The sequence below is a fragment of the Mustela nigripes genome, chromosome 5 (genome assembly GCF_022355385.1).
Source record: "Mustela nigripes isolate SB6536 chromosome 5, MUSNIG.SB6536, whole genome shotgun sequence".
In the NCBI taxonomy this organism is placed as follows: Eukaryota; Metazoa; Chordata; class Mammalia; order Carnivora; family Mustelidae; genus Mustela; species Mustela nigripes.
This window is the reverse complement of record NC_081561.1, coordinates 113,206,610-113,216,646: the sequence shown is the minus strand read 5'-3', so window position 1 is coordinate 113,216,646 and position 10,037 is coordinate 113,206,610. Positions and strand designations below refer to the sequence as shown.

Genomic DNA, 10,037 nt, shown 5'->3' with positions numbered 1-10,037 from the left:
GCGACCATCTGTCACTATATAGTGCTATTATAATACTGTTGACTATATTCCCTGTGATATACCTTTTATCCCTGCCTCTTAATTCATTCTGTAACCAGGAGCCTCTGTCTTCCATTTCCCTTCACTCATTTTGCCCACTTTCCTTCTGTTGGGCAACCATCACTTTATTCTCTATTTATGGGGCTTTTTGTGCTTTTTTGTTTTGTTTTGTTTTAATTTTATATTCAGCTGAAGTTACATGGTATTTGTCTTTCTCTAACTTATTTCACTTAACATAACACCCTCTAGGCCAATCCATGTTATTGCAAAGGATGATATCTTCTTCCTGCTCATAAGGACCCTTATGATTATATGGGGATAATCAGGATAACCTCTTCATTACCAGATCATTAATTTCATCATGTCTGCAAAGTCCTAACTTTAAACATGTAAGACAATTTTGTATCATCCTTTTTATGACTAAGTAATATTACCTATAAATGTACACCACACCTCCTTTATCCATTCATCTATCAGTGGATACTTGGGTTCCTTCTGTACCTTGGCTATTAGAAATAATGCTGCAATAAACATAGGAGCTCATATAGCTTTTCAAATAAGTGCTTCCTTTTTCTTTCAGTAAATACCCCATAGTGGAATTACTGGATCACATGATCATTATATTTTAAATTTTTTGAGGAATCCCTATACGGTTGTCCAGAGTGGCTACATCAATTTGCATTCCCACCAATAGTATATGAGGGTGGCTTTTTCTCTGCATCCTCACCAGCAGTTATTATTTCTTGCCTTTTTGATTCTAGCTATTCTGACAGGTGTAAGGTGATATTATAGTTTTGCTTTGCTTGTCCCTGATGATTAATGATGTGGAGCACCTTTTCATATACCTGTTGGCCATTTGTATGTCTTTGAAAAAATGTCTCTTCAGATTCTCTGCCCATTTTAAATCAGTTTATATTATTATTTTCATGTTGAGTTGTCTAAGTTCTTCATATATTTTGGATATTAACCCCTTCTTGGACATATCATTTGCAAATATCTTCTCCCATTCAGTAGGTTGCCATTTTGTTTTGTGGATAGTTTCTTCCACTGTGCAGAAGCTTTTTATTTTCATATAGTCCCATTACTTTATCTTTGCTTTGCTTTTTCTTGCCCAAGGAAACATATCTAGAAAAATGTTGCTAAGTCCTCTTAAAAGAAATTACTGCCTATGTTTTCTTCTTCAAGTTTTATGGTTTCAGCTCTCACATTTAGGTCTTTAATCCATTCTGAGCTTATTTTGTGTGTAGTTTAAGAAAGTGGTCCAGACTCGTGCTCGCTTCGGCAGCATATATACTAAAAATGGAATGATACAGAGAAGATTAGCATGGCCCCTGCGCAAGGATGACACGCAAATTCGTGAAAGAAAGTGGTCCAGACTCATTCTTTTACATGTAGCTGTCTAGGTTTCCCAGCACCATTTACCGAAGATACTGTCTAATCTCTATTGTGTATTCTTGCTTTTTTTCTCATAGGTTAATTGACCATAAAAACATGGTTTTATGTTTCAGGTCTCCATTCTGTTCTGTGGATCTATGTGTCTATTGTCTATTTTGTGCCAATATCACACGTTTTTTTTTTTTTTTTTTTTTTTAATCACTACAGCTTTGTAGTACACCTTGAAATTTGTGATTGTGATGCCTCCATTTTGCTCTTTCTCAAGATTGCTTGGCTATTTAGATCTTTTGTGGTTCCATAAATTTCAGTATGATTTGTTCTAGTTCTGGGAAAATTACTGTTGGTATTTTGATAGAGAATGCATTGAATCTGTAGGTTGCTTTGTGTGGTATGGACATTTTAATGTTAACTCTTCTAATCTGTGATCACAGAGTATCTTTCCATTTGTTTGTATCATCTTAAATTTCTTTGATCAATATTATAGAGTTTATCTAGAGTACAGATCTTTCACCTCTTTGGTTAAGTTTATTATCAGATATTTTATTCTTTTTGATGCAATTTTAAATGGAATTACTTTCTTAATTTCTCTTTCTGCCACTCTGATATTAGTGTAAAACACAACAGATTTCTCTATGTTAGTTTTGTATCTGCAACTTTACTGAATTTATCTATTATTTCTAATAGTACTTGGCGAAGTATCTAAGATTTTCTTTCTATCATATCATCGGCAAATTACACTCATTTTTTCTGTGCAATACCAGTGTTTCTTATCTCCGCCCCTCCTCTAACAAGAGTTTTTCAAAATCTACAATGAGATGTTCTTTCATTCTGATAGACTCCAGCATTTTGTATTATTCTTTTCCCATTAGCCCTAGGCGATCTCACCCTTTTCCTTGGCTTCAATTACAATATACACATGTTGATAAAGTCAATTCTTGATTTTTCTCTCTTGCTCAAATCTATCTATTTTACATCCTACTAGATATTTCCATTTGAGTGACCCATAAGTACCAGGTTTCCTATGTTAAAGATGAGCTCATTATCCTCCCCCATAAAATATTCTGTTATTCCTTATGTCAGAAAGAAATACCACTTTTTACTTAATTGTCCACACTGGAGATCCAGATATCATTCTCTGCACTTCATTCTCTCCCACCTAGTCAGCCACTGAAAAGCCACCTGACCATGTTCAAGTCACTGGCTATGATACTGACTTCAAAATATTTCAAGTATTCTTTACCATCTCAGTCTCAATAGAGTTTTACTGGAGAGGTGTTGTATAATCATCAGCTACCAGATATGGGAGATTACACACCCAGAATTGTCTCTATCTAATAGTTGGGAGATAAATTAGAAGTATGACTGTATACTCTAGAATAAATAATTAGAATTTTGGAGAATTTGAGGTGTATGTTTATTAAACCTTGGTATATGGATTTTTAAAAATTTGATACTTGAGAAATTCCGTATTATATTCAATGTTGGGAATTTATGGATATAATTTTCTAAAGTGTGAAATTGATAAATTGTAACACTACTTAACTGAAATAGTTACCCTTGATGGCATTTAAATCTAAAAAATGTAAATAGAACAATGTCAAAATTAGTAAAATTTTGCAAAAGGAGAAGATGAAAAGAATAATAATCAATAATTTAAATTTAAATTTCACCATCTTGTATTCACCATGTTTCTGTTCTTACTTAGGGAAAGAAAAGAATATAAGAAGAAGCAGAATAAATTTTTAGTGTGTAATTTTCTTCATTATTTTGTTATTTTCTTTTATTTTTCAAATATAGATATGAATTATTTTACTCTAGATAGGTACATTGTATTTGTATTTGATTTGAGGCATGATAATAATAAAAACTAATAATAACATCTAAATGATTCTATTGTTCAATAGAAATTCTAAGTTTGTATTGTTTTCTTTTTTCTATAAGAATTTAATTAAAAAATTAAGAAGATGTAAAGGAAGGAGGAAACATAACAGAATATTTTGTCAATTTCTTTGCTGTATTAGTACATAATAGATCATTTATAATATAAAAAGTGTTTAAATAACCATTTGTAGTTTTGGTAAGCTTATTTTCAAAAATTTGAGATGTATTGTTGAATTTAATAAGACATAAGCTTAAAGCTCTGTAAAAATGTATCTGTAAGATAAGACCTTTTTTTTAAACTTTTCTTTGAACTTTCTTTAACAATAGAGTAGGTGAGAGAAATAAACAAAGTAATTAGCATTATAAAAATTATCATTATATAGGAGGTGGGGTTACCAGGTGGTGGGTATTATAGAGGGCACAGATTGCTTGGAGCACTGGGTGTGGTGAAAAAATAATGATACTGTTATGCTGAAAATAAATAAATGAAAAAAAATTATCATTATGAAGATATCACAAAAATATAGTAAACAACAGATGTTCATAAAAATTTAAAAATTATTTAGTGAAAAAATGTTTAGAAAATATTCACTTGTGCTAAGTAACAAAAGAAAATTGAAGTAAAATTCTGTCAATACTAGTGAAGAAAAAAATTGGCAATAGCCAATCTTCACCCCATTTAAAGCACTAAAGAAAAGACTTCCCATCCTAATCAGAAATTTTATTTTACTTTATTTTTTAAAAGATTTTATTTATTTATTTAGTTGCCAGAGAGAGAAAAAGAGAGAGAGCACAACCAGGGAGAGAGGCAGGCAGAGCAGGCCCAGAGAGAAGCAGGTACCCAACTGAGCAAGAAGTTAGATGCGGCACTCAAACCCAGGATCCTGGGATTATGACCTGAGCTGAAGGCAGACGCTTAACCAACTGAGCCACCCAAGCATCCCCCAATCAGAAAGTTTTAAAAGGCTACTGGGGAATTGTATGAACTTCACAAAACTGTGGCACGCTGTCAGTAGTAGACTTGACTTTGAAATCATGCATGGCAAGAATACTCATGTTTTCTGCTTCATTCTTTTCTTTTATTGTTATTTTCATTGTTCTGGTGGTCTTTTTGATCATTGATTTACTTGAGAATGTCTTCATCCTTTTTTCCTGGTACCGAGCTCCTAAAACCCTTATAATCCCTTATAATGTCCTGAATAATAGAAGTCAGAGAAACATCTTTTATTTTTCATAACGAGCTCCTTTCAACCATACCTGAGTTTGTACTAATGAAGTGACTCTCGGAAGGTAGGGCTGGTTGCCAGAGGGACAAACCACGTGATTTCAGCGTTGGAAATTTCAACCCCACTCCTAACTTCCAGGGATGGGAGAGAGGCTGAGGTTTGATTTAATCACCAATGGTCAATAGTTTAATCAGTTGTGTCCACATAATGGAATCTCCATAAAAAAACCTAGAATAGTGGTTTGGAGAGCTTCCATATTAGTGAACACATCTATGTGCGGGGAGGGTGACATACCCTAGCATCAAAGGGAAAGAAGCTCTTGTTCTCAGTACCCTTGCAGACCTCACTTTATCTACATTTTATCTGGTCATCCATCTTATTCTTTAAAATAGATTGGCAAACATAAGTAAATATTTCTGAGTTCCATGGGCCATTATATCAGATTATTGAATGGGTATAGTGGGTAACCTGTCTTTGTAGCCAAGTTGAATACAAGTGGGTAAGTTGAGGATATGTTACTTGACTTGCTGCTGGCCTCTGAAGGGAAGGCAGTCTTGTGGGACTGAGTTCTTAAATCTGTAGAGTCCAGCACTAACTCTAGACAGATTAGACCTTTCAAATTAGAAGCAATTCTTTGCTACAGTAGATTTGAAATCATAATGTATGGGGCATGAATATACATAGTAAGCTAGCATTTTGCTAGTACAAAGATAACTACTATGTTCATATAGATCTGAGTTTCTTAAATTTTATTTTAATTCAACAAAGAGTCCTCAATCAAATTTTATGATTTTTCATAACAGCATGAGGCCCATGAATTTTGATGCTCCAACATAAAAAGATCATGTTGACATAAAGTTTACTGAGGACCTCGATTTATCCATGGAGATATCTTCTCCTAACACAGTAATTTCAACTGAACCCAGAATTTCATGGCAAACTCTGTCCTAGTTGGACATTATATCACATACACTGGGTTGTGTATTTGTGATTCTAAATAGTTTTTAAGGGACTGATATCAAGAGCCAAGTGTCTCTAAATTGATTCCAAAACGCAGAAATTACTTTTGTAAATGAGTCTCTTAATCTCTTGCTATTCCAGATACTTTCTATTGCTTTGTTTTTGCTTGCTACAGTGTTGTGCCTCAGCACAAAGATGGCAGGACTGAATTTGATAGCACATCTCACCACAAAGAGATGGATTACAGAGTTCTTAAATGATTCAGCTAAGGCACATGAAGAAAGCTATGTTGTTCACCTGTACTCTATAAAACTGATGGAATTACCCCCAATGAGCATGGCAAATCCCTAGCAGTAAATGCAAACCTTCTGCCTCTTATAGAAGCCCATTAAAACTTGAAGAATCCTATTGCTCTTAGAAATAGTCTTTGATGGCCCTAAAGTATCATGGAATTGCATACAAAGTCTCCCAAGAACCAAGTTTAAGAATTCTCGCAAGCTGACTCTCCTCCAACTGCCAGGGAGAGAAGCCAGAATGCCAACTAAACATTACCTAATTGCATTGCTTTAAAAAAAGCCGTTAGTGAGAGACAACATGAGAATGAGCTAGTTTGTTGAGGCATGCTTCAGTTGCAAATAGTACCTATTCCTGTCTCTTTTCTATGTCAATACAAGATTGAGATATTCAGTATCAGAACCCAAACTGGAAAATAGAACCCAATATTAAATTACGAAGAATAAATTACTTGGTGTAAATTCATTGCATGCATGCTACACTATAATGATAGAATATTGATAGGGATAAAGAGACATATTTTACACAGCAGCTGACCTCAAGAGGCTTATGACTTAGTACAGGAAAAGTAATAGGCATGCATGCATGACTAGAGCACAAATATGAATCACATTTTATAATGGAAAGGCGAGCAAAGTGTTTTGACAGCAAAGAGGAAGGAAACTCTTTGAAGAGAGTAAATTCTGAGTGAAGAATAGAAAGTTTACTTGGATTTCAAAGGAATATAGAATTCTAAGATAAAGGACTCTCACTGGCAAAAACAGAAAAAGTAATGAAAGTGCATCTGGTATACCAGGGTCAGCACATTATGTGTTTGGACCCGACCACTACAAATGTTTAAATGTGTAAAGGGAAATTACGGTTAGGGCAATATATGCCAAAGTAGGACTATTTTCTACTGAAAATCAAGAGTCATTGAAGATTTTTGAGGTTAAGCATGATATAAAATGAGCAAACTTTACATTTTAGGAAAAAAGTAACTTTGGTAATTATATAAAGAAAAACACGCCATGTGCACTCAATAACATTCAATAAACAGACAGTGTTTCAATAAACAGTGTTGCATAGTTGTTCTGAATAGGAAGGCAAGGTATAAGGCTAAACAATAAACGTTTTTAAAAAAAACCTGTTCTTAAGTATGTGTAGCCCCAATGAAGGAGATAAGATATTCTGGTAAAACCATAAATATGAGAGCTACATGTGCTAAGTGTCCAATGAGTGGCATGGAAAACACATGAAAAAGAAGTGGGAAAGCAGTTGAGAAGAGATGTGATAGAATGGTGGTGAGAGCTTCATGCAGGAGGTGGGACTTGAGAGAAGCCCTGAGGACAAAATGATGCCCAACGTGTGGCAAGAAAGAAAAGGCACACGTTACACAACAAAAATAAGGGTGGGGAGGATTGAACAACTGGAAATGTGCTTAGGGTGAACATAAGAATAATTGTTGAGAGAGTACAGATGAGGACGTATTTAGAGAGATAAGAAATGGTCAATGCGCTAATAGCCAAGGATGCTAAACAGCAAACAAACAAACAGAAAAGGGATATCATTTAATTGGCCATATTCCTTGTAAATCTTTAAGGAAAGATGTTTTCATCAGTTTTCAGGAAGGCCAATGTGCATTTCCAAGGATATTCCCTGCTGCTGTGATAGGTTCTGGATCAAGGTAGGTCAAGTGGGAAAGGAAGGGCATTGAAGTCAATAGAGAAAGGACATGATGATTTAATGTCTGTAGAGACAGTGATTGAGAATGAAGTCAGGCATGACTCCAAGGTTTCAAGCTAGGACCTTGGGAGAATTATTATGTCTCTGATAGAAAGAAAGCCTTCTGAGATGTGAACTATATTTGGAAAAAGATAATGAATGTGTTTTTGAATAACTAAAAACTAGGTAATTGTCAAAGATCTGTGGAGAGGACCAGATGGCAGTTGGAGACTTAGGTTGAAAGCCCAGGGACCAAGTCAGGGCTGCAGATGTATATCATAAATATATCATAATATGTAACAATAATAAAACTATTAACATTTATAAAATTTGAAATAGTTAAGTTCCAAGATGTATTAAAGTATAATAAATTAATTGTATACATTGATTAAACAAAAGATTCTCAATAATAGAAGTAGAGCTTAAAAATGATTATAATATTAATACTAATTAAGATTTAATTAACAATATTTTTCTTAATTTCTTAAAGACCTTTTTTTTAGGGATTATGGTGAAGAAGCATAGATTCACATATAAAAATCTGGTTAAAATTAGAAAGAGTGTTTGATTCAGTATTTTTTCCCCTGTTACAAATGGCAATCATCCTATTGACATTCTACTGACAAACTCAGAAATAAGATCAGTTATTTCCAAAATAACTAATGATATGTAAATAGGGAAGATCCACAGAAGAACCTGTGTTATTGATATGTGAAAAACAAGTTTCATACTTTTTAAAGTAAATTTCATATGGCTTGGTTTTCTCATATGCTCATTAATTAGCAATATGGCCTTGGGCAACTTCCTGTGTTTCAGTTTCCTCATCTGTAGACAGGTTTAAAATAGTACTTGCGGGGCACCTGGGTGGCTTGGTGGGTTAGGCCTCTGCCTTTGGCTCAAGTCATGATCTCAGGGTCGTGGGATGGAGCCCTGTGTCGGGCTCTCTGCTCAGCAGGGAGCCTGCTTCCTCCTCTCTCTCTGCCTGCCTCTCTGCCTGCTTGTGATCTCTTGTCTATCAAATAAATAAAATTTAAAAATTAATAAAAATAAAATAAAATAGTACTTGCTTCATAAATTGCTAAGATTAAGGAAGATAGAACTTATAAATAACCTATGACAATGCCTAGCACAAAGTTAGAGCTCTTTAATTTTTGGCTGTTATTACAAAGAAATTATATTTGTGCATGATGTTTGGGAACTTTAGAACTTTGTAGCATGAGCTAATAAAGCAATTCAGTTTTCTTGCTATCTTAGAAACTGCTAGTGGAATGACCCTTGGGTATATGAATTTGAATGAATACATAGAAAGTTGAGAGCAACAAACATTTATAATCATGGGAACTCAAGTGGTCCAGTCACAAAGCAATGATGTATAGAGAAAAATACAGTCCAGTTGACTAAAATATTTGAGAAAATAATATATCTTATGTGCACTTTAAAAAATATGCAAATGGACCCAAATACTAGATTACCATGATTTTAATCCCCTTTCTAGTCTAGCATTTCCATATATTTTTTAATTTTTTTAATTTTATTTAATTTTTATTTATTTATTTATTTATTTATTTAAGATTTCATTTTTTTACCTGACAGACAGATCACAAGTAGTCAGAGAGGCAGGCAGAGAGAAAGGAGGAAGCAGGATCCCCACTGAGCAGAGATCCCAATGCAGGGCTCGATCCCAGGACCCTAAGATCATGACCTGAGCCAAAGGCAGAGGCCCAAACCCACTGAACCACCTAGGCGCCCCTTTTTTTTTTTTTATTAGTACCTTCAAAGAATCTCTTAGGCAGCAGAAAATAAACATAACAGTGAAACAAAATGTCTACTTCTATATTTTATTGGTAATGTCCCTAACCAGTAGTACCTAACCATATATCCATCCATTATCCACTCATTTGTTCAATAAGAATGAATTACACCTCTACTTCATACCATGCATTATGATAGAAACAGAAAGTAAAGGAAATAAGTTATTTTTCCTCCTAATAAGAAATTTAAAGCCTAGGAGGTGGAAAATATATTTTTAAATATTTTTAATACACCCTGCTAAATCTAATAAAAATCCATTCAAATTACAATGGTGGCACAAAAGACAAAATCTAAAGTGGATCAAACCAGATTTTCCCCAAATGGCAATGTGCTGACTCAGGTGAGCAGAAGTTCCTGATAGGCTAGAAAGTAGCAGAAGTTCAAACATGGGGCAGAACATGTGCAAAGCTATAGAAGCAGCTAACATTCAGGGATCCATAAGTGATTAATTAAGGTATAGGTTGTATTTGGGAAATGGTGAGCAGTTAGAGAAATAATTAAAGAGCAGAATGTATGTAGAAATACAAAGTTAAGTAAGTTAAATCTAGGGAGTTAGGAAGATATCAAACACTTAAGGAGCAAAGTAGCAATTATCAAATAACTATTTTCTCCGAATTTTAGTTGAACTGTGTAATAGTTCTTCTACTCTGTTCTTTCCTGGGTTCTGTTCTCTCTAATTTCCTTTTCCATTCTACACAGATTCTGCCCATGTAGAAGAATTGAGCC

General features: G+C 34.2%; 1 pseudogene; it reads left to right on the top strand.

Annotated features, from left to right (window-relative positions):
• Positions 1-1,308: 1,308 nt before the first annotated feature.
• On the top strand, positions 1,309-1,426 carry LOC132018829 (U6 spliceosomal RNA; annotated as a pseudogene).
• The last annotated feature ends 8,611 nt before the right edge of the window (positions 1,427-10,037 follow it).